Genomic DNA, 23,402 nt, shown 5'->3' with positions numbered 1-23,402 from the left:
ACTACTCGAAGGTAGATTTTTTAAAGTAAAAACATCTACACGGAATTGAATACGTTATTTCTACAAAGCAGTAACATGATTGTTTACAATTTGATTATATGATAACGCTCCCACTCGAATGACTCAAAATATAGTTTTGTATACATATCCAATGAAAATTGCTATTACATTGTTGACATATTTATTTGTTTTTATAGTGATTAAGACAATATTGACTGCTGTACCCTTAATTTTGACATGTGTACATATTATGTCACTCTGTTTGTTTTGTTCACACATTATTGTCAATATTATGGAATTTTATGCTGTCATACAAGTGAGAGGTTTAGCTAGCTATACAACCAGGTTTAATCCACCATTTTCTACCAAGTCAGGAATATGACAGTTGTTTTCCATTCGTTTGATGTGTTTGAGCTTTTGATTTTGCTACTTGATAAGAGAATTTCCGATTTGAATTTCCTTGGAGTTTGGTATTTTTGTTATTTTACTTTTTGCAACATATATATATATTCTACTTGAGAGGAAATGATATTTTGTTTTTAAGTTTACGGAAGGACTGGCAGACGACGGACGTAAAATGATGACAATAGTTCTCACTGTCAATTAGATATAACGAATGAACAGATCTTACTATTATATCTGTCTTTTAAAGCAGGAGATATATTTAAACGGGCGTTCATAACGAGAAAAAAATTAAATTGCATAAATTGTTTATTAAACCTTAATTGTAAAAAAATAATGGTAGCAATGAACTTTAAAAGATTACAAAAAAACAATGAATGCCGCAATTCTGTTTCCTCTGTATTGCATATCAAGGTCAATGACTTTTTAACAGACCAGTTTGTTGAGTTTGTACATGAACATGTAGGACGTTATATTAGAAAAGAGCCTGAAGCATTTTTTCACTGCTTTATTGATGCGTGATGCAAAATATTTACAAATTTTGACTCAAGTTGTATGCTAAGCATGGTGTTTTGTATTAAAACATGATAAAGCATTTGTATACTTTTTATTTGTGTAAGTTTGAAACAGGTATAATTTGAAGATTTATGGCAAATCAGACTTAGCTTCGTGATAGAGTTTCCAAATATTTTTGATGTCCTCCTCGGCAAAAAGTACAATTTGGAGTATCAAAAAGGCTACTTTTATTTCAGCATGTATTTGTACACCTATATGCTGATATATTTTAGACCATTTAGAAATTTCTCTCTAGCTATTTCATCTGAACCTGAAATCATTTAACTCATCATATTTTGATGACCATAGCCATAAAGGCACAAATTTTTTAGGGAATTGGTTATTTTTTAAGCAGTGCTCGTCAACTTCGTTCTTGATTTGACCTTCCAACTATTTCGATTCGAGAGCCACTTATGAATCTTATGAAGACGAAATGCGCTTCTGGCGTACCAAATTATAAGCCTAATATCTTTACTGGGGTTTTTGTCCAAAATGCTTTGCAATTAACTAAGGTCCTAAGTATTTAAACTTTTTTAGATCAAAACTCCACATCCTGCTGTTATCCTCTCAATATTTATGGTAAATACACTTTTAAAAAAGATTTTTTTCTTGAATTTATGATAACAACACATCCTTGTTATATAGTTACTACATATGGATGCTATAATAAAAATAGCAGTGCTTTATTTCTAAAGATTTGATTCATGGTTCCACCTATAGATGATGATGATGGATGGCTACTTAACGTCTAGCGGCAAATTAATATTCATATTCAGGACGAGAACATGTTAATGTAAAATGAATATAAACCCTGCTTATTACTAGACCGACACGCTGAGCCGGATTTTTAACGTGCTAGTTCCCAAAATAACAGTCCGCAGGGAAACATGACACCGTACCCGTACACATTATTCTGACTCCGAGCCGACCAGTCTTTGCTCTTACTCCTTACTGCCGCGTACTAAGCGGAGAAGCAGCAAATACCAATTTTAAAATGTTTGTTTTGACCCGGCCGGGGTTCGAACCCACGACCTCCCGCACTCGACTCGAACACGCTACCACAAGACCACAGAGGCGGTAAGTTCCACCTTTTAGAAAATCATATTTTAATTCACATTTAACTAATAACAGTCGCTACTACCCTTTACATAATTGATAGTATAGATTGTCCCCGCATCCTTTTGAAAATATTTATTAGCACGTTAAACATTGGGCTCTATGTATCGGCTTTGAACAAAACAGTGCATTTAATATGTTCAACTGGACTTTAATCAACAATTCATAATAAGAAGCAAAAGGTCCATTTGAAATATGTAAATTACTTCTGTCTCATATGACACACACTCGACGATTTGTTATATCTGAAACTTCGAGACAATAATAAGCAAAGACTAAAACCACAATGGTCACATTTATGTTTCATATTCACTAGTACATGTGCATATTTTTGTTTGAAAGTAAAGGCGGAAGATACCAAATGGACCTCTAATGCTATATTCAAATAGTCGATTTGATATTGACAACGCCAGTGCAAAACATGAAACAAAAAAGTAAAGACTAACAAATCCACAAAACACTACATAGAAAACACAAAACTGAGCAACACGAGACTGAGCAAAACGAGACTGAACAACATGCGAATGAGCAACAAAAGACTGAACAGCACAAGACTAAACAACACAAGACTGAGCAACACAAGACTGAGCAACAACAGACTGAGCAACACAAGACTGAGCAACACAAGACTGAGCAACACGAGACTGAGCAACACAAGACTGAGCAACACAAGACTGAGCAACAAAAGACTGAGCAACAAAAGACTGAGCAACACAAGACTTAGCAACACAAGACTGATCAACATAAGACTGAGCAACATGAGACTGAACAACACAAGACTGAGCAACACAAAATTGAGCAGCAACAGACTCCTCAGCAACACGAGACTCACCAAATGGGATTAAATAAGGTGATCCTTATGCTCCACATGTGGCACCCGTCAGATATACTTGTTATACATTAAGTTATTCACAGTTGACTAGAAATATTCACTTGCATTGTTTTCTTCTTGATCAGTAATGATATCCGGTGCACATTATCCAAACATTAGTTTAGTATAGCATGTGTGTTATTTTGATTTTGTGTTTTACTCTTTGTTTTTAAGTTACCTTGATTAGAGCAGTTTTTTTCCTAGATCTTGTGTTAAGTTTTTTTAAAGGTTAGTTTCATATAAAGTTGAACAAAAGTTAATTAGTAGTCTCAAACATTTTTGTCTTTGGTCTAGGTAAGATAACGTTGAGGTTTGTTAGGACATGTTTAACTATAATTTTTGAAACAATCTGTTTACCTCTTACTACAGATGGGTGCAGTCCTAACCTATACAGCAAGTTAACTTGATAACCAGTCATTTGGACTGGTCAAAGTTAACCTGTGACAGGATTTAGGACTGCTCTGACCAGTCCTAGGACCACAATCTAGTTAACTTGAAAAGCAGACTTGGTCCTAGGACTGTTTTTATGTCTGACGAAAAAGTTAACTAGGAAACAGGTCCGCTATTGATATAAGATAACTTCGAAACCAGTTCTGTCATAAGTTAACACAAGTCAGGAACATATATATTGATATACTGTTCCCAGCACAAGTTAACTTTGATTTTGACAACTCCGATCGAACCAGACCTGATCTCAAGTTAACTTTTGGCCTGGTCTGCTCAACACTTAGTTAACTTGTAACCAGGACCGCTCTACATCGATTTTTTTTAATATCTTTTAATGTCTTTGTTTCTTGGTATAAACATAAAAAAATGAAGTCAATTTAATACTTCCGTGATATAAACATGATTAAATACATGTAGCTCCGTGTTGAAGTGATCTATTTGTAAATAAAGTACACATAAAACTTTGCTTGTTTATATACAAATATATCCATTATCTGCCTTTCTATATATAAAAAAAACGATAATGGTTACAATGCTAACGAGCTGAATATATATTCCAATACATATCAAATTCTTTAAATCGCATTAACCATATTTGCACTTTATAATGTAAATCTATATAGCCGTAAAGTAAATCAGAAATATTTTTTATGTCGGGATAGAGTATATAATACAAATGACAGCAATATTGGAACACAATCACTACAAAATTTTACCCGCATAAATTAACAGTGCCAGCATGTCCTCCTTTTGTTCAATATATTGATACGTAACAAAATTTCAGTATTTTTGATACCCCAGGATGACTCGTATAGCAAAATTATTTGACCGTATCAACCAAAACTTACCATATTTGCACTTCATCATGTAAATCTATATAGGCGCATAATAATTCAGTAATATTTTATGTCAGGATGTATTGTATAATACAAATAACACCAATATTGGAACATAATGTGAAAACAAAATTTTGTCAGTATCAATCTAGATTGCCAGCATGTCCTCTTTTTAATAAAAATATTGTCTCACAACAAAATTTCAGTAATTTTGATACCTCAAGCTGACTCCTATAACAAAATTATTTGACCGCATTAACCAAAACTGACCATATTTGCACTTTATTTTGTAAATCTATTTAGCTGCATAGTAAATCAGCAACTATTTTCATGTCAGGATTTAATGTATAGTACAAATGACAGCAATATTGGAACACAACAACTACACATTTTCGTCCTCATAAATTTAGAGTGCAAGCATGTCCTCCTTTTGTTCAATATATTGATACGTAACAAAATTTCAGTAGTTTTGATACCCCAGGCTGACTCGTATAGCAAAATTATTTGACCGTATCAACAAAAACTTACCATATTTGCACTTTATCATGTAAATCTATATAGCCGCATACTAATTCAGTAATATGTTATGTCAGGATGTATTGTATAATACAAATGACAGCAATATTGGAACATAATGTGAACAAAAAATTTTGTCCGTATAAATCTAGATTGCCAGCATGTCCTCTTTTTAATCAAAATATTGTCTCGCAACAAAATTGCAGTAGTTTTGATACCTCAGGCTGACTCCTATACCAATTTAATTGACCGTAACAACCAAAACTGACCATATTTGCACTTTATTTTGTAAATCTATATAGCCGCATTGTAAATCAGCATCTATTTTTATGTCAGGATTTAATGTATAATACAAATGACAGCAATATTGGAACACAACAACTACAAATTTTTGTCCGCATAAATTTAGAGTGCCAGCATGTCCTCCTTTTGTTCAATATATTGATACGTAACAAAATTTCAGTAGTTTTGATACCTCAGGCTGACTCCTCTAACTGCCGACTTGTATAGAAAAATTATTTGACCGCATTAACCAAAACTGACCATATTTGCACTTTATTTTTGTAAATCTATATAGCCACATAGTAAATCCGCAACTATTTTTATGTCAGGATTTAATGTATAATACAAATGACAGCAATATTGGAACACAACAACTACAAATTTTTGTCCGCATAAATTTAGAGTGCCAGCATGTCCTCCTTTTGTTCAATATATTGATACGTAACAAATTTCAATAGTTTTGATACCCCAGGCTGACTCCTATAACAAAATTATTTGACCATATCAACCAAAACTGACCATATTTGCACTTTATTTTGTAAATCTATATAGCCACATAGTTAATCAGCAACTATTTTTATGTCAGGATTTAATGTATAATACAAATGACAGCAATATTTGAACACAACAACTACAAATTTTTGTCCGCATAAATTTAGAGTGCCAACATGTCCTCCTTTTGTTCAATATATTGATACGTAAAAAAATTTCAGTAGTTTTGATACCTCAGGCTGACTCCTATAACAAAATTATTTGACCATATTAACCAAAACTGACCATATTTGCACTTTATTTTGTAAATCTATATAGCCACATAGTAAATCAGCAACTATTTTTATGTCAGGATTTAATGTATAATACAAATGACAGCAATATCGGAACACAACCACAAAATTTTTTCCGCATAAATTTAGAGTGCCAGCATGTCCTCCTTTTGTTCATTATACATGATATATTGATATATAACTAAATTTCAGTAGTTTTGATATTTCAGGCTGACTTGTATAGCAAAATTATTTAACCGCATTAACCAAAACTGACCATATTTGCACTTTATTTTGTAAATCTATATAGCCGCATAGTAAATCAGCAACTATGTTTATGTCAGGATTTAATGTATAATACAAATGACAGCAATATTGGAACACAGCAACTACAAATTTTTGTCCGCATAAATTTAGAGTGCCAGCATGTCCTCCTTTTGTTCAATATATTGATACGTAACAAATTTCAGTAGTTTTGATACCCCAGGCTGACTCCTATAACAACATTATTTGACCATATCAACCAAAACTGACCATATTTGCACTTTATTTTGTAAATCTATATAGCCACATAGTAAATCAGCAACTATATTATGTCAGGATTTAATGTATAATACAAATGACAGCAATATTGGAACACAACAACTACAAATTTTTGTCCGCATAAATTTAGAGTGCCAGCATGTCCTCCTTTTGTTCAATATATTGATACGTAACAAAATTTCAGTAGTTTTGATACACCAGGCTGACTCCTATAACAAAATTATTTGACCATATCAACCAAAACTGACCATATTTGCACTTTATTTTGTAAATCTATATAGCCACATAGTTAATCAGCAACTATTTTTATGTCAGGATTTAATGTATAATACAAATGACAGCAATATTTGAACACAACAACTACAAATTTTTGTCCGCATAAATTTAGAGTGCCAGCATGTCCTCCTTTTGTTCAATATATTGATACGTAACAAAATTTCAGTAGTTTTGATACCTCAGGCTGACTCCTATAACAAAATTATTTGACCGTATTAACCAAAACTGACCATATTTGCACTTTATTTTGTAAATCTATATAGCCACATAGTAAATCAGCAACTATTTTTATGTCAGGATTTAATGTATAATACAAATGACAGCAATATCGGAACACAACCACAAAATTTTTTCCGCATACATTTAGAGTGCCAGCATGTCCTCCTTTTGTTCATTATACATGATATATTGATACGTAACTAAATTTCAGTAGTTTTGATATGTCAGGCTGACTTGTATAGCAAAATTATTTGACCGCATTAACCAAAACTGACCATATTTGCACTTTATTTTGTAAATCTATATAGCCGCATAGTAAATCAGCAACTATTTTTATGTCAGGATTTAATGTATAATACAAATGACAGCAATATTGGAACACAACAACTACAAATTTTTGTCCGCATAAATTTAGAGTGCAAGCATGTCCTCCTTTTGTTCAATATATTGATACGTAACAAATTTCAGTAGTTTTGATACCCCAGGCTGACTCCTATAACACAATTATTTGACCATATCAACCAAAACTGACCATATTTGCACTTTATTTTGTAAATCTATATAGCCACATTGTAAATCAGCAACTATTTTTATGTCAGGATTTAATGTATAATACAAATGACAGCAATATTGGAACACAACAACTACAAATTTTTGTCCGCATAAATTTAGAGTGCCAGCATGTCCTCCTTTTGTTCAATATATTGATACGTAACAAAATTTCAGTAGTTTTGATACACCAGGCTGACTCCTATAACAAAATTATTTGACCATATCAACCAAAACTGACCATATTTGCACTTTATTTTGTAAATCTATATAGCCACATAGTTAATCAGCAACTATTTTTATGTCAGGATTTAATGTATAATACAAATGACAGCAATATTTGAACACAACAACTACAAATTTTTGTCCGCATAAATTTTGAGTGCCAGCATGTCCTCCTTTTGTTCAATATATTGATACGTAAAAAAATTTCAGTAGTTTTGATACCTCAGGCTGACTCCTATAACAAAATTATTTGACCGTATTAACCAAAACTGACCATATTTGCACTTTATTTTGTAAATCTATATAGCCACATAGTAAATCAGCAACTATTTTTATGTCAGGATTTAATGTATAATACAAATGACAGCAATATTGGAACACAACAACTACAAAATTTTGTCCGCATAAATTTATAGTGCCAGCATGTCCTCCTTTTGTTCAATATACATGATATATTGATACGTAACTAAATTTCAGTAGTTTTGATACCTCAGGCTGACTTGTATAGCAAAATTATTTGACCGCATTAACCAAAACTGACCATATTTGCACTTTCTTTGTAAATCTATATAGCCGCATAGTAAATCAGCAACTATTTTTTTGTCAGGGTTTAATGTATAATACAAATGACAACAATATTGGAACACAACAACTACAAATTTTTGTCCGCATAAATTTAGAGTGCAAGCACTGGCAGACCTATTTGGAAAATCACCGCGATTTTTGTAAAAACTCCGGTGTTTTTTGGCTAATCTCCGCGAAACGGATAAAAATTAGAGGTTCATCGTAAATTTGCTGTATTACAGGATATTTTGCATGTTATCCGGAGATTTTCCGTGTCGGCGGGAATTAGCCGTTTGTCCGATAAAACTGGTGTGTATTGAGTCATTGATAGAATCACTGATGCGTGAGCGACGGTTATTAATAGGTCGTTGTATAATCCGTTATGCGTGAGCGACGGTTATTAATAGATCCTTGTAGTGTGGTACAAATTATGATATATAGATGTTTACAGAATTAAAAACAAAGTTACTATAATCATTTGAGATATAAGGAATTTTCAAAAATATATCATATAATGTTTCTGTAAATTTAGAGAGAAACAGATTATATATATCTGGGGATTAGATGGTTACTTTTTTTAATTATATGTCAGAGGCCGCAGATCATTTAATTGCTTCTAGAACCGTTTATTGAAACAAAAATTAAATGAACGGCCAGGGGAAAGTCTTTAGTAACCTTAGTTGGTATCAGGGGTCAACTGGGTTGAGTTCAATATCGTAGCAGCTACGTAGCGGCTATGTAGTTGCTATCAATATCTATGTAGCAGCTTATCTATAGCTACACGTTCAATAGTAAAAATCTAAATAGCACTACGTAGCCGCTACGATATTGAACGCAACCCTGGTAATACATAGCGTCAGACCGTCGTTGCATAATATGTATATGTATTTACACACAATGCAGTGCATTCAAACTCGATTTCGCAAACTCGTGGGTTGTCTTTTGAGACAAAAAAGTTCAATTTAAAAGATATGAAAGTTGCGTACATATATACAAGCATAGATATAATAGCCATTATATCTATGATACAAGGAATTGTATATTTAACGTCAATGCCTGTCTTGTAAACTAATCTGTTACACTTTGAAATGTAAATAAGTTCTTTTTAAAAGATTGGACGGTTATTTCACATGAATAAAAGTTCTTCTGATCATTTTTGTTTTACAATGATTTTTGAAAGTGCGATCTTAAAACTAAGTTTGTCCGGACTTGCATGGAATATTTGCCACTGGAAGTTAAGCAACCAACAATCAATCATGTTAAAATAAATAAATATGCCTGAGCGATAATATTCTTAAATTTTTTAATGTGAAACACAGTTTCTTCATTTATTAGAAATCACTTTCAGGTCTAATGGTAAAGTGAATATACATTCCGGGATGAGATTAATTTACTATAATTGCCAAAGAAAAAGAAATGATATTACGTTTCTTTTAATTAAATTTTAGACTGCAACAAATGTAGATCGAACATTTTTAATAATGAAATAATGCACGTCAAAAATTTCGCTCACAATAGAGATGTTAAAAATAGATTTTATCAATTGTGTCACTGCACGAGATTTTCCAACGGCGGGAAATATCATGTAGCTATAAACACAGGTGATGTTACTGACCGATTGTGGAATGTCAATTTAGGGTTAAATTTGATGTGTAATGATTGACATTATTGTGCGTTAGGTTGAGGCTCTAGAAGGTTCATTTCAATTGATAACCAAAATTATAAAATCAAGTTTTTTTTCAAATCAACGTTTAAGTGTAAAATTTTGTGGGAGGGAAACTTTATTTTGTTTGTTTTTTAGGGGCACAGGGAGTTACCATAAAAATCTATAGGAACATTGAATAAAACAATTTCGAAGGTCACAACTTGTAAACTAATGAAAACAATGATAAACACTGCTGACAAGCGTAAACAGTTGTACATTACTTAGAAAATAGAGAGAGTGAAAAAAAAAGGACGTTGATGATGGTTACTGTTCATGTTAATTTTGAAAGATCGTGGTAACTGATTTCTGGGATGGTGGTACTTGCCAAAAGGTTGTATAAAAGGACAAATTAAGTACAATTTTAGCCGTGATATATGGGGGCCCCTCACGCTTGTCTGTCTATTCTGTTAAGGTTTCACAAAAGTCAAAATATATAACACTTCATAAACATCTGAACTTTGCCTGTATTTTTCAACCTATAATGAATAAAGTCCTAAACTATATGCAAATATCTTCATTTAAACATACTTAAACATATGCACACCGTGTAAATTGTAAATAAAATTGAAATTGTTATGTTGTGGCCAACCCGGTTCTTGGGGTGAACACCAAATTTTCCAAAAGAAATCTGGAGGCCTATTCTGATCATATTCTGATCCCCAATTTGATGAGAGAAAAAATATTGTGGTCTGGCAGTTGACAAAAAAAATCGGAATTCCAGAATTCCCCATACCGTTTATTTCAATAAAAAAATGTTTGGTGCATGGCAGTGGGGAATAACGTTGTGTTCCAAATTATTTCCGACTCAGAACAAACCCCTAACCCTTTGAATTTAAATGTTGCTCCTATATACCTTACTATCGTGAATTTTCAATGTTTCATGTATATTTCAGGTCAGATCTCAGGGCATACTATGTGTTCAAAATTATAAAAACGTAGAAAATTCATGATTCATGTACGTGTAATATGTCTCAAGAAAATGGATTGAAGGCATATTAATTATCAAATTATTTATTTGTACAAAAAAAAAACACATAGGCAATGAAAACCGTGTGTGCGCCAAGAAAGGTCAATACGTATGACTCAACTCGGAGGCTGATTTAGGGGCAGGCTGTCCAGATCCCTCCTTATGGAACTACATATGGTTAATTTTGACTTTTATTTACTTGTTTCACTTACCCGAATAATTCAGTCGTTATATTCCGCTGATCTACGATTATTTCATTAACAAGTATATAGAAGAGATCGATTACGGAGAGAGACTGAATTTTTCGGGGTTAGTTCCACTCCGACCTTTTTTTAGTTTATACAATAAAGCAAGTCTATTTAATCCATTTCTCCGCTGTTTTCGTTATATATAGCACTTTCGTCATACTAAGGTTAGGTTTCAAAGAGTGGATCATTAATATGAACATGTCGGGGTCTTTTAGAGCTGACAATGCGGTATGGGCTTTGCTCATTGTTGAAGGCCGTACGGCGACCTATAGTTGTTAATTTCTGTGTCATTTTTGGTCTCTTGTGGAGAGTTGTCTCATTGCCAATCATACCACATCTTCTTTTTTTATATATAATAACAATATCATAATTACAAATACTAATTCTCCTTACGTCATCCGAGAATACACGTGTCTTTTCTTTAGATTAAAGCGCGAGTAGATGGTCAGATATATATATGGAATTTTGAAAGGACCTTGACTGGCTACACAGCCCTTGCACGATCTGATCGATGGTCAGAAAGATGACCGTCAAGTTCTAAGTCCACACAAATGGTCACATGTCATGAATATCCATGAACGTACAACGAACTAAATTTTATATATACGAATCCTTGCTGTACCACAGGTGTCCTTGTGTAATGAAATTTTAGGGTATTGGTGCATAGTCAAGTGATTAGATAAACTTGGATAATCAATGAGAGAGAATGAATGACCATTTTAAGTTAATCCAGGGACTTTCTATTGATTGTTGTTTGCTTTACGCTGCATTAGCACAAAAATGCTATATCGCGGCGAGAGCTTATTCCAATATTTTTACAATTTAAGGTATATTTTTAAAATCAGACAAAAAGGTCCTTCAATAAACTAAAAATCTAGACTAAAGGGACTTTCTATACTAACGGGATAAGATAAGATAAAACTTTTTTTTTATTTAATAATGAAAGCTTTTTCAGATAAAGGGAGTGTCGGACATAGTTTTAACTCTAAATGAAACTGTTCTTTAATTCATAAATAATAAAACATAAAATTAAAGGCATTTTAGACCCTTCCTACAAACGGAAAAGATGAGCATGAAAAATAAGTGAAAGGGGGGGGGGGGGGGGGTGGGGGGGGGGGGGGCATAAGTGACTGGTTACGAATTAATTTTAATAGTAGTTCACCGTGCAAGAAGTTTTAAAGTACTAATGGAATAGTGTGACAGAAGCGGATTTAGAGGGGGCCAGGTACCCCTTTTCTTGAAAAAAAATGTGGTTGATTATACATGTATTGGGAATCACTGAAGCATGACTGAAGCGACCCCCTCTTAGGCAGTCAGTGCATATGAAAATTTCTGGATCCGCCACTGGTGTGCTAGCTTATAAATGATATATTTTTTACTTCCTTTATTTTTTTTAATCCTTACTCCGTCTTTGTGAAATAATTGAGACTTCATCAGGTATACACGCGGAGAAATAAAATATTGAAGTGATTTGAGTACCGATATATGAAATGTCTCCTTGGTAGCTGGTATCCCTTGTGGGATTAATAAATTGAACTCATGTGTGCCGGAATAGGTAATTAATATATTTTATTTTTTATTATTTGTCAACTTATGGTACGGTAATAACTTTTATTTTTTTATTTTCCTTTTGTTTCAATTTCAATTTGCCCTTCGTTCTGTGAACAAAATAACACGGCTACACATTTTAAGACAAAACACACTTATAGTTCGACTAACACGTTGACTTATTGTACTCACTTAGTATCAGATAAACGAGATGCATGCTCCTTAAAATCATTTCAGATATTCTATGGAATTTTTAATTCACCAGAAAATCAGAAATATCCATCTTAATTATTTCTTTTTTCATTGGATGTTATATCATTTTAAATATCTAACAAGGCACATAAAAAATTCTAGTTTTTTTGCGATGTCCAATATTACGTGCGATGATGCGTAGCTGCATGGAAGTTACTACATGAATTACATCATTTTGATTATCTTTGAAATCACTCACACGTGGCGGTGTACACATTACACTCAATATACGACTTAAAATACCTGGGGCAATTTATACTTCCGTTTATTGTCCCTTTACTAGCCAGTGTACCTGTGTAAGGTTATAGATGTAATTTTACATCTATGGTAAGATGTATCTCTGACTCCAAAACAGTCGAGTGCGAATCCCGGATTTTGACAAAGAATGTTGGAGGACGAAAAGACAACATTCGAAATGAGATTTATGTATAAAGTTTATATTATGCATATAAGCATATATAATGCGGTCACCAATCCTGGAATGTAAGACTGAGAAAATCCATATCCTTTGCTTTATAGGATAGGACTGGGCCTCCCCAACCTGGACAGTGAGGTAATAACATGCACAAATTGTGAAAATTAAAGTTAAAATCAATAAGAATCATTAGATCTAGTGTAACGCAGTTATAAACAGTCAGAGAAAAATCATGAACTTGTGTGATACCAAAATATACGTACATAAAATCGAGAGAAAAAGGCACGACCATAAGTATGCATTAAAGCAATCTATGTATGTAGCAGGGAATTTATGTTTTTTTTTGTTCACATCTAATCCTTTTTTTTTTCCATTCATTTCCAATGTTTGTCGACTTGATATATAGCCTGGTTAAGGATGTACTTATGTGATGTTTATGAATTTGTGTATAGCTTGTTATGTTTCTTTACAAAAGCTTCTCCGACTTATAGTATCTATCTATCTATACTACTTAAACGAGAAGACCTCATTTTGTTAGTCGCTTCTCTTCCTTTCACAATAAATTAATCATCATGACTCTGTGTTCTATAGGTTCCATGCATAGTTGCATTTGTCATCTCTTCTTGTGATTCTACTGTTTGGGTTATTTTAGGAGAAATCAATTTAGCAGTGATCGCCGTGTAGAAGAAACTTGGAATTGATAGTTTATATCAAATATACTTTATTGATAATAAATGTATGTTCATAGTATACAGAAACGCCAAAATAATGGTATTTAACAGAAAACAAAAAAAATAATGCACTTTGGAGAAAAGGGAGAGGGCTTGAAAAAAATTGTCCCGTCTCCAGGAGTCCCTATGAATTTTGATACCTTTTCTGAAATTATCCAGATTTATAAAAAGAGATGGACCATTTTGTACATATACCAAGGGGAAACTTCGTGCAAAGCATTATTATTTATAGTTTAATTGAATTTAGTAGAAAAAGAAAATTTGGTGAAAATAAAACCAAGATTTTTTTAGAAAATCCACAGATTTTAAGACCGAGATTTTTATACGATTCCAATTTTTTTTGGGGGGGATCATATAATGGTATGATGTGGTTGTTGTCGTCTACGTCGTCCGAAGACACATTTGTAGTTTCTGGACTATAACTTGTGTGTAAGTGTATGGATCTCTCTGACATTGTACCACAAAGTTCCATATCACAAAAGGAAGGCTGGGATTGAGTTTGGGGGTAATTGCCCCATTCATGAAGGAATTCGGGGCCATAAAAGGGCCAAAAAAACATTTTTTTTAGTTATTCTAGTTTTTCAGACAATAACTTGTGTTTAAGTCACTGTATGGATCTTTCTGAAATTGTACTACAAGTTTCCATACTACAAAGGAAAACTGGGATCAAGTGTTGAGGTTATTGCTCCAAAGGGCGGGGGGGGGGGGGGGGGTTGTGAGTTCAAAAAGTTTGCAGGTTTCCAATTTTTTAAAAGGGGTTTAATTTTTTTTTCAAAATTTTTCAAATTTTAAAATATTTCAAAAGTTTCAAGAAGAAATATTTAATTGCCCATTAGATTTGAAAGACCTTTACACATGTTTTGTGTCAGAAACCTATATTATGTCAAAAATTTGATCACAATCCTAATTCAGACAGTAATAAGCTTGAATATTGTGTCAAAATTTGCCCCAACTGTTCATGGTTCAACTTCTGCGGTTATATCAGGCTGCGCTCAGCGCCGAAGCATTTTATTTTTGTTATAATATTTTAAACATATATAACTCAATTAAAAAAATCATTGCTAGCACTGAATGCAATAATCCTTCATCAATAAAGCATCGAATCGCCAAATATGACAGTACAAGGGAAAAACTGTGGATTTTCTAAAAAAAAATCCATATGTTTAGCATTTAATCAACACAAGGGTACATAATCCTTAAAAGCCTTTGAGAGCGTAACTTTATAGCAAGGAACTATAACGTATGCAGATTTTCTTTGAACACATACGAAGGTCTTGAATATTGGGGGGGGGGGGGGGGGGGGAGGTCTTTTAATCCTAATTGTCTTTTAATTTGTTAGTCATCTGTTTTTCTCTATTCTTCATATTTTTTTCTCATTATTCTATATTCTTTATTTTCTTGGCGTCTATTTTTCTTTACTTTTCCTGGTCCTATGTTGTGCAATTTTTGTCCATTTGTGTTCTCTATTCTTCTATAAATCCTATCCAGACCCTCACAAACATACATAATCAATAAGTTCCGCTCCTATTACCTAACCCCACTTGACATGGATATAGATAATTGTCATCCATGGGGTTTTCTCATCCGTTTTGAATATAACATTGCTATTAAAACGGGTACGTTATAAAAAAAGAAGACGTGGTATGATTGCCAATAAGACAACTCTCCACAAGAGAAATGACACAGAAATTAACAACTATAGGTCACTGTACAGCCTTCAACAATGAGCACAGCCAATATTGTATAGTCAACTTTAAAAGGACAACATACTAGGAGTCCATTACATCAGATATAACATATAGAGATGTATAAATACGCAGTCACGTATACGTCCGATGCTAAATTGTTGACTTTGTTGGAAGGCAAAATGATTAGCCTTATACTAACTGGAACTAGTATATATATAACTGAAACTAGATGAAAATCAAGGAATCTACACATGCTGTAATAGCAAATCTGAACGGAACCAAAACGCATGTTTGTAAAAAAATAAATAATATACAACTTACATTTCAGCAACTGTTATATTAGTAATTATTAATGATGTAGTTCGTGAATAAATTGTCCTACACAGTGGAACAAATGGACAGTCTAAGTACGTTAATGTCTGGATTAATATTTCTGCAAAGACGTTGTCATTTTATTGTTTCCATTAACCGACTTAAATAAAAATCAAATTATAACTTTGTAATGATTATAAATGTTTACCTTTTGAAATAAATTTTGGTTTATTGAATATATTTACGGGAAAAAAGAACTCAAATGTTTTATTTCCATGTATTTTATGACATATTAAAAAAAATCTTTGTGTAAAAGAAAAATCGAATCACATCAAATTTTGATCGGCCGTAAAATAAACTTCACATCACTTTATTTATATCACAAATCAATTTACAAAAACTTCTCAACGATGTCATAATAGAAAGCACGAGTGATCTATCTGGCGGACCAACTTGTGGCTAATGATTGACAGGTATGATTAGATCTTGAGGCTCCTATGGGGAACGTGGTGTCGAAAGGAAAATAGAAGATTATTCAATTATAATTTTTACGACTCGTACGAAATGTGATCTGATATGGAAAATTCTGAGTTCTTTTAATAGCACAAAGAAATAAGACGTTAGAAGGGTAACAATTGTGTAACTATAAACCAATGACTCGTATGTAATTTACGGGAAAGATTTTATCAAAAGTTTGTTGAAAACTTTCAATTTCAAACCTTCTTGGTTGGAATGAATATGTTCGATTTATATGCAAATAGGTCTTTATTATATAATATATTTAAATTATCTTCATTAATTACAATACAATATATAACATGTATCTATGATATCTTCCGTAACGACTAAATATATGTACAGGTAAAATTAAATTCTGATCAATCAGGTACAGATTGATTTACGACCTTCCACTGGTATTGCACAAGCAATATCACAGCAGGTGTTAAATACACTTGGACAAGTGTCAGATCAGTTTGACATCCTGCCCGATTACGGTATCTTCCGGAGACTCTATAAGTACAAGGACTGATTTTTTTCTAAACATGACAATTGTGAAGAATTTTTTAAAGTGAGAACAAAGTTTCTGACCCAAACTATCGATTGACATTATGAATCTATCATGAATAGTAGATTAGTTTACGTTTTTTAACGTAAATACGATTTCCATTCATATATTAAAAAAATTGTAGTTGTCTTTAGCAAAGATAACACGTGTATTCATCTTGTTCATTGGTCACATTAAAATAGATTTTTCTTTAATGAACAATGACAACATTTGATATTTAAATCGTAAGTAACTTTATTATCAAAAACACCGTTTTATCTCGACCGAAAAGGGAAATAAGATATTGTATATATCACAACGATCTATTAATAACCGTCGCTCACGCATAACGGATTCTATAATCATCTATGTACAACGATCTATTAATAACCGTCGCTCACGCATCACTGGTTCTATCACTGACTCAATACACACCCGTTTTATCGGACAAACGGCTAATTCCCGCCGACACGGAAAATCTCCGGATAACATGCATAATATTCTGTAATACAGCAAATTTACGATGAACCTCTAATTATTATCCGTTTCGCGGAGATTAGCCAAAAATCGCGGGCATTTTCCAAATAGGTCTACCAGTGAAGCATGTCTCGTTTTGGTCAATATACATGATATATTGATTTGTAACTAAATTTCAGTAGATTTGATACCCCAGGCTGACTTGTATAGCAAAATTATTAGACCGCATCAACCAAAACTGACCATATAAGCACTTTATTATGTAAATCTTTATAGCCACATAATAATTCAGTAATATTTTTATGTCAGGATTTAATGTATAATACAAATGACAGTAATATTGGAACACAATGAATACAAAATTTTGTCCGCATAAATTTAGAGTGCCAGCATATCCTCCTGTTGCTCAATATATTGATATGTAACAAAATTTCAGTACTTTTGATACCGCAGGCTGACTGGTATAGCAAAATGTTATGACCGTATCAACTACAACTGACCATATTTGCACTTTAGTATGTAAATCTATATGGCTGCATTATATTTAATCAGAAGTTTTGTTTATGTCAGGATGTATTGTATTATAATACAAATGACAGCAATATTAGAAAACAATGGATGCATTATCTTTTCCGCATCAATTTTGATTGTCAGCATTTCATCTCTGTATTAATAATATTAGACCATCACTAAAGTTAGTAGTTCAGGATGGTGTGTATAACAAAACTATTTGACTGCATCATCCAACACTGACATGTCTGATTTCATTTTTACTTTATAATGAAAAGTATATGAAGTTCTCTTCTGGGAATAGTATACTGTTGGTACATTATGTCGGTTGATTGATTTTGTTTGTAGCTAAACCTCAAGTGGCAACAATTTCATTCATGTGCACAACGAGTATATTGTTTTGGAAGTCCCATATCATCATTTTTAATCCGTAAAGACAAATCTGACGAAATTGACGAGATTGTTCATAATTATTCAACACCTTATGTATCCGGACACTGTACGATTTTCGTTAGAATATTTTGTCGAAAACAGAATCGTAAATCCAAAGCAAACAAGGTGAATTACGATGAAATATCCATGTAATGCATACAGTTTAATTTAGGAAGAGACTGTAAAAAATGGGGAACGAAGCAACGTCGACAATGATGTTGATATCCCATGACATGAAAATATTGTTCCGATGCGTTGGATAACATTTCTTACTTATAGTTACTTATAGTTGATTTCCAGTACAGGACCCCTCAAAGTTCCTCTTCACCAGACTCATAATTTAATTCTATTAGTATTTTGTCCGTGACTTCCGGATATTTCTGCTCTGTAGTCATTAAAGTATATCTCTTCGTCTGACCAAAATTTGTCTAATCGGTTTTTAAATGCATTTGTTGATGGTGACTTTGTTATTTTATCTGGTAATTTGTTCCAGGTTTTAGCAATTCTAACAGAGAAAGAGTGTTTACGGATATTTGTTTTGAATCTTTGATGAATGACTTTATTACTGTTGGTCCTGCTACTGAATCTTTGTTGAGAATCATCTGCCGTTCTTAAAAATGAGCTTACTTCTTTGTCATAGTATCCATTCATTGTTTTGAAAGTTTCAATCATATCCCCTCTTATTCTCCTATACGATAATGTTGGTAAGCCTAGTTTTTTAAGTCGCTCTGGGTAGCTCATGTCTTTGAGACCTGGTAATTGTTTTGTTACCCTTCTTTGGACACCTTCTATTTTGTCGATATCTTTTTTCCTGTATGGGGACCAGACTGAGCTGGCATAATCTAGGTGGGTTCTAACTATGGTTTTGTACAATGGCATGAATGTCTCAATTCCCAAGTACTTAAATGTTCTTCTAAGAACTGCAAATATAGAGTTGGCCTTGTTCACTTTTTCACTTATGTGATTTTCAAAGGTGAGTTCTGAGTCAATAAGGACTCCTATATCTTTTTCCTCTGTAACTTGTGCTATTGGATGGTTTAGAAGACTATAATTTGATGGTTGGTCAGTGCTATTAGATTTCTTACATATTTTCATATATTTACATTTTTCCGGGTGAAATTTGAGTAGCCATTTGTCACTCCAGGATTCCATCTTGTTAAGGTCTTCTTGTAGAATTTGTCTGTCTTTCTGGGTTTTTATTATTCTAAAGATCTTGGTATCATCCGCAAATAGGTATGCATCAGAATCCACTTGGTCTGGAAGATCATTTATATATAGAACAAATAGTAATGGTCCTAGTACTGATCCTTGGGGTATCCCAGATGTAACGTTAGCCCAGTCTGATTCTTCACCATTCACTATGACCTTTTGTTTCCTATCTTTTAAGAAGCTTGTTATCCACCCTACTATATCTTCACTGACACCTAGATTTTTGATTTTGGCTATTAATCTTTTATGAGGTACCTTATCAAAGGCCTTCATAAAATCAGTATATATGCAGTCTATGTCTAAACCTTGATCTAATGCCTCTGTCCACTTATTAATCACTTCTAATAATTGAAGACCAGTTGACCTCCCTGCAATAAATCCGTATTGCTTTTTAGAGAATAAGTTGTTCTTTTTCATATGCTCTATAATAAATTCACGCAATATCTTCTCCATTATTTTGCATACTACAGATGTCAAACTGACTGGTCTATAATTTTTGGCTAGTGACTTATTACCATTTTTAAATATAGCACTTATCATAGCATTTTTCCAATCGTTAGGTACTGTCTTACTTTCAAGTGATTGATTATATATTATACATAAAGGATTTGCCAATGATTCAGCGATCTCTTTTAGCAGCCTAGGGTGTAGTTTGTCCATACCTGGAGATTTATCTATTTTCAATGCATTTAAGTGTTTCAGCACTACTTCTTCCTTTATTTTCTGATTTGACATTACATTAGTTACTAATACCGGCGTTGGTGATGGCACTACTCCGTCAGGTTCCTTGGTGAATACGCTGGAAAAGTATTCTACTAGTAATTTGGCCTTCTTGCTATTATCCTCCGTTTTATCTGATTTTGTGTCTTCTGGATCCAGGTGTAAATCCCCAATTCCTTCTTTGGTTTTAGTTTTTGACTTGATATAACTCCAGATAGCTTCTGGGTTTTCTTTAGCTTTTTCAGACAGATTTTTCTCATATTCCCTCTTCAACTTATTTACTCTACTTTTTACTTGATTCCTTATCTTATTGTATTCTTTCCTCACATCCGGGTCGTTATTATGCGTTATCTTTTTTGAGAGGATGTTTTTCCTTTTAATTTTATCTATGGTGTTTTTATCCATTGGAAAATTGTTTTTCCCTCTACCGATTTGTTTCCTTTCTTTTGTTGGTATATATTTTTTGTCCATATCTTGAATTATACTTAAAACTGATCTCCAGTTTTCGTTTATATCATTTTCTTTCTGTAGTAATTCTGACCATTTAATGTTATCTAGTTCTTCTTTTATTTTTATGTAGTTTCCTCTATTAAATAATTTAATTATTTTTGGTTACTTTTAATATTTGTATAGCAACTAAAGTCAAATTTCATAGTGCAGTGATCGCTTTTTCCCAGTGGACTTTGGTATTCTAAATTTGAGATCATATTTTCCTCATTTGTTAAAATCAGGTCTAGGGTATGGGGTGTATTTGTACCCCTCCATCGTGTTGGTCTTGTAACATGTTGAAATAAGAAGTTTTCTTGTAGATTCTCTAAAAATTTGTATTCATTACTTTCTGTACTTTCACCTGGTGAATTCCAACTGTCCCAGTTTATTTCAGGAAAATTATAATCTCCCATTAATAGGATATGTGAGTAGCCTTTACTACAAGCTTCAGTGGTAAGCGTATTTAATTGTTTAGTGTATTCCTGTGATCTGTTTGATGGTGTTCTGTATATTAGGCTTAATAATAGCTGGTCTGACTGGTTTAAATTAATCTTAATAAATAAGTTTTGTTGGAATTCTGTATTCATTTGGACCTGTGATGCGTCCAGTTGTTTATCTATGTACAATAAAAGACCTCTGCCTGTGTCAACGTCTAGGTTTTTACCAAACATGTTGTAATCGGATACATCGGCTAAAGAATATTCTGAAATTCCTGGTTTGTACCGATTATTTTTAGGTTTAACCTCTGTAATACCAATTATTTTTGGTTTATCGTCTCTTGTTCTTACTGTTAATTCAGGCAGCTTGTTGAATAACTGATCTGCATTTGTGTATATACAGCTTAATTTGGGTAAAACTGTAAAATTATCTGTTTTTACATTTTTAAAAACCTTTTTACCATTAAAATTATTTACATTCTCTTTTCCTCTTTTATCTTTTAGGAGTCTAGCTTCCTTAATTTGACAACCTTCCTTGCCCAAGGTGGGCCCCTTACTTTGAAATGGTAGTCTCCCGAAATCTCTTCTTCGGTTTGTCTTCTCGCTTGATCCCACAATCTTTTCTCTTGCTCTCTTTCTGCTTGGGTTAGGTCGTTACTGACGCCCACTTTTTCGTATTTTGGGTTTGTTTTTATATAATGGATGTTTCTAAATAGGGTGATCTTAGGTTCTGCACTAGGTAATTTTACTAGGATTGGTCTATTTAGCTTTTCTTTGTTAAATTTCCCAATTCTTTTAACCGTTTTCAAATTTTCCTTATCCAGTTTTATTTTGCAGTCTGTAAAGAGCTCGTTTAGTTTTTCTTTGTCAGTATTATCTCTTACTTCTTTGCTCTCGTCATCTATTTCAGGGATCCCAAAGACGATCAGGTTATTTTCTCTTGCCTTTCTCTCATTAATTTCTTCAAGAACATTTGTTACAGTCTCCTTTCTTGTTATAGGATTGGCTGCTATATCTATCTCATTGTTTTTGGAATCGCTTTCTCCTTTATTCTCGGGCTTTTGTATCTTGCTTATTTCTTCTGTTATTATGGCTTTAACTTTTTCCTCATTACAACTTTCTTCTATGATTGGTGCCTCTATTTTGCCAACTTCCTCTTGCACCATCAATTTTACCATATCGTCATTGCAGTTTTTTATTTCCTCTCTAACAATCTCCTTGACTTTATCCTCGTCACATTTATTTTCAACTGTTTTTTCAAGTAATGTAATTCTTTCCTCATAACTCTCCATTATCTGTTTGCACCTTCTTTCTATTTCAATATCGGTGACTGCATGTTGTTCCATGACTATTCTGCATTTCCCACAAAACCACATTGCATCTGTTTTACATAGCATGCTGTATTCCGCTTTTGTTTTCTTTAGACAGGTTATGCAGACATGTTCCTTACACCTTTGGCATTCCATAAGTTGAGCCTCTGGCTCCCTGAAGATTTTGGTACATTTTGCGCATGTCCACGCTTCATCCTCATCTTGACTTGTTTTTTGTGACGATTTGGGGCCTGTGGTACTGTTTTTTCTGGTTGACGCCATACTTCTTACTTAATAAAAATAGGGCTTCCCTATTTTTTTTTTTTTTTTTTTTTTTACCTGACTGAGGAATTGTATAAGGCTTCCTTACACCAATTTATTTTGTAGTACTTTATTTTATTCTACTTTTATTTAAAGGACAAGGCTACCCTATCCTTGTCTAAAGTTCGATTTCAAATGAAGCTAGACTATCCTAATTTTGACAGGGCTTCCCTATCACGTGTTTAATTTATTTTGGGACAAGGCTTCCCCATCCGTTTGACATAAACTGCACTCTCAAATGATAGAAATAGGGCTTCCCTGTTTCCTCAATAACTATCTCTCTTGACTTATTTTTCAGGACAAGGATTCCTTATCCTCCTAAAAAATTTTTAGCACTGACCTTTTTAATAAAAACAAGGCTTCCTTTGTTTTTATTTCTCCTTGTTGTATATATTCCTTTCCCTTACTCAGAAGACAAGGC

Source organism: Mytilus californianus, unplaced genomic scaffold (assembly GCF_021869535.1).
Source record: "Mytilus californianus isolate M0D057914Y unplaced genomic scaffold, xbMytCali1.0.p SCAF_8, whole genome shotgun sequence".
Taxonomy (NCBI): Eukaryota; Metazoa; Mollusca; class Bivalvia; order Mytilida; family Mytilidae; genus Mytilus; species Mytilus californianus.
The sequence above is the reverse complement of the archived record's forward strand: the minus strand, read 5'-3'. Positions refer to the sequence as shown.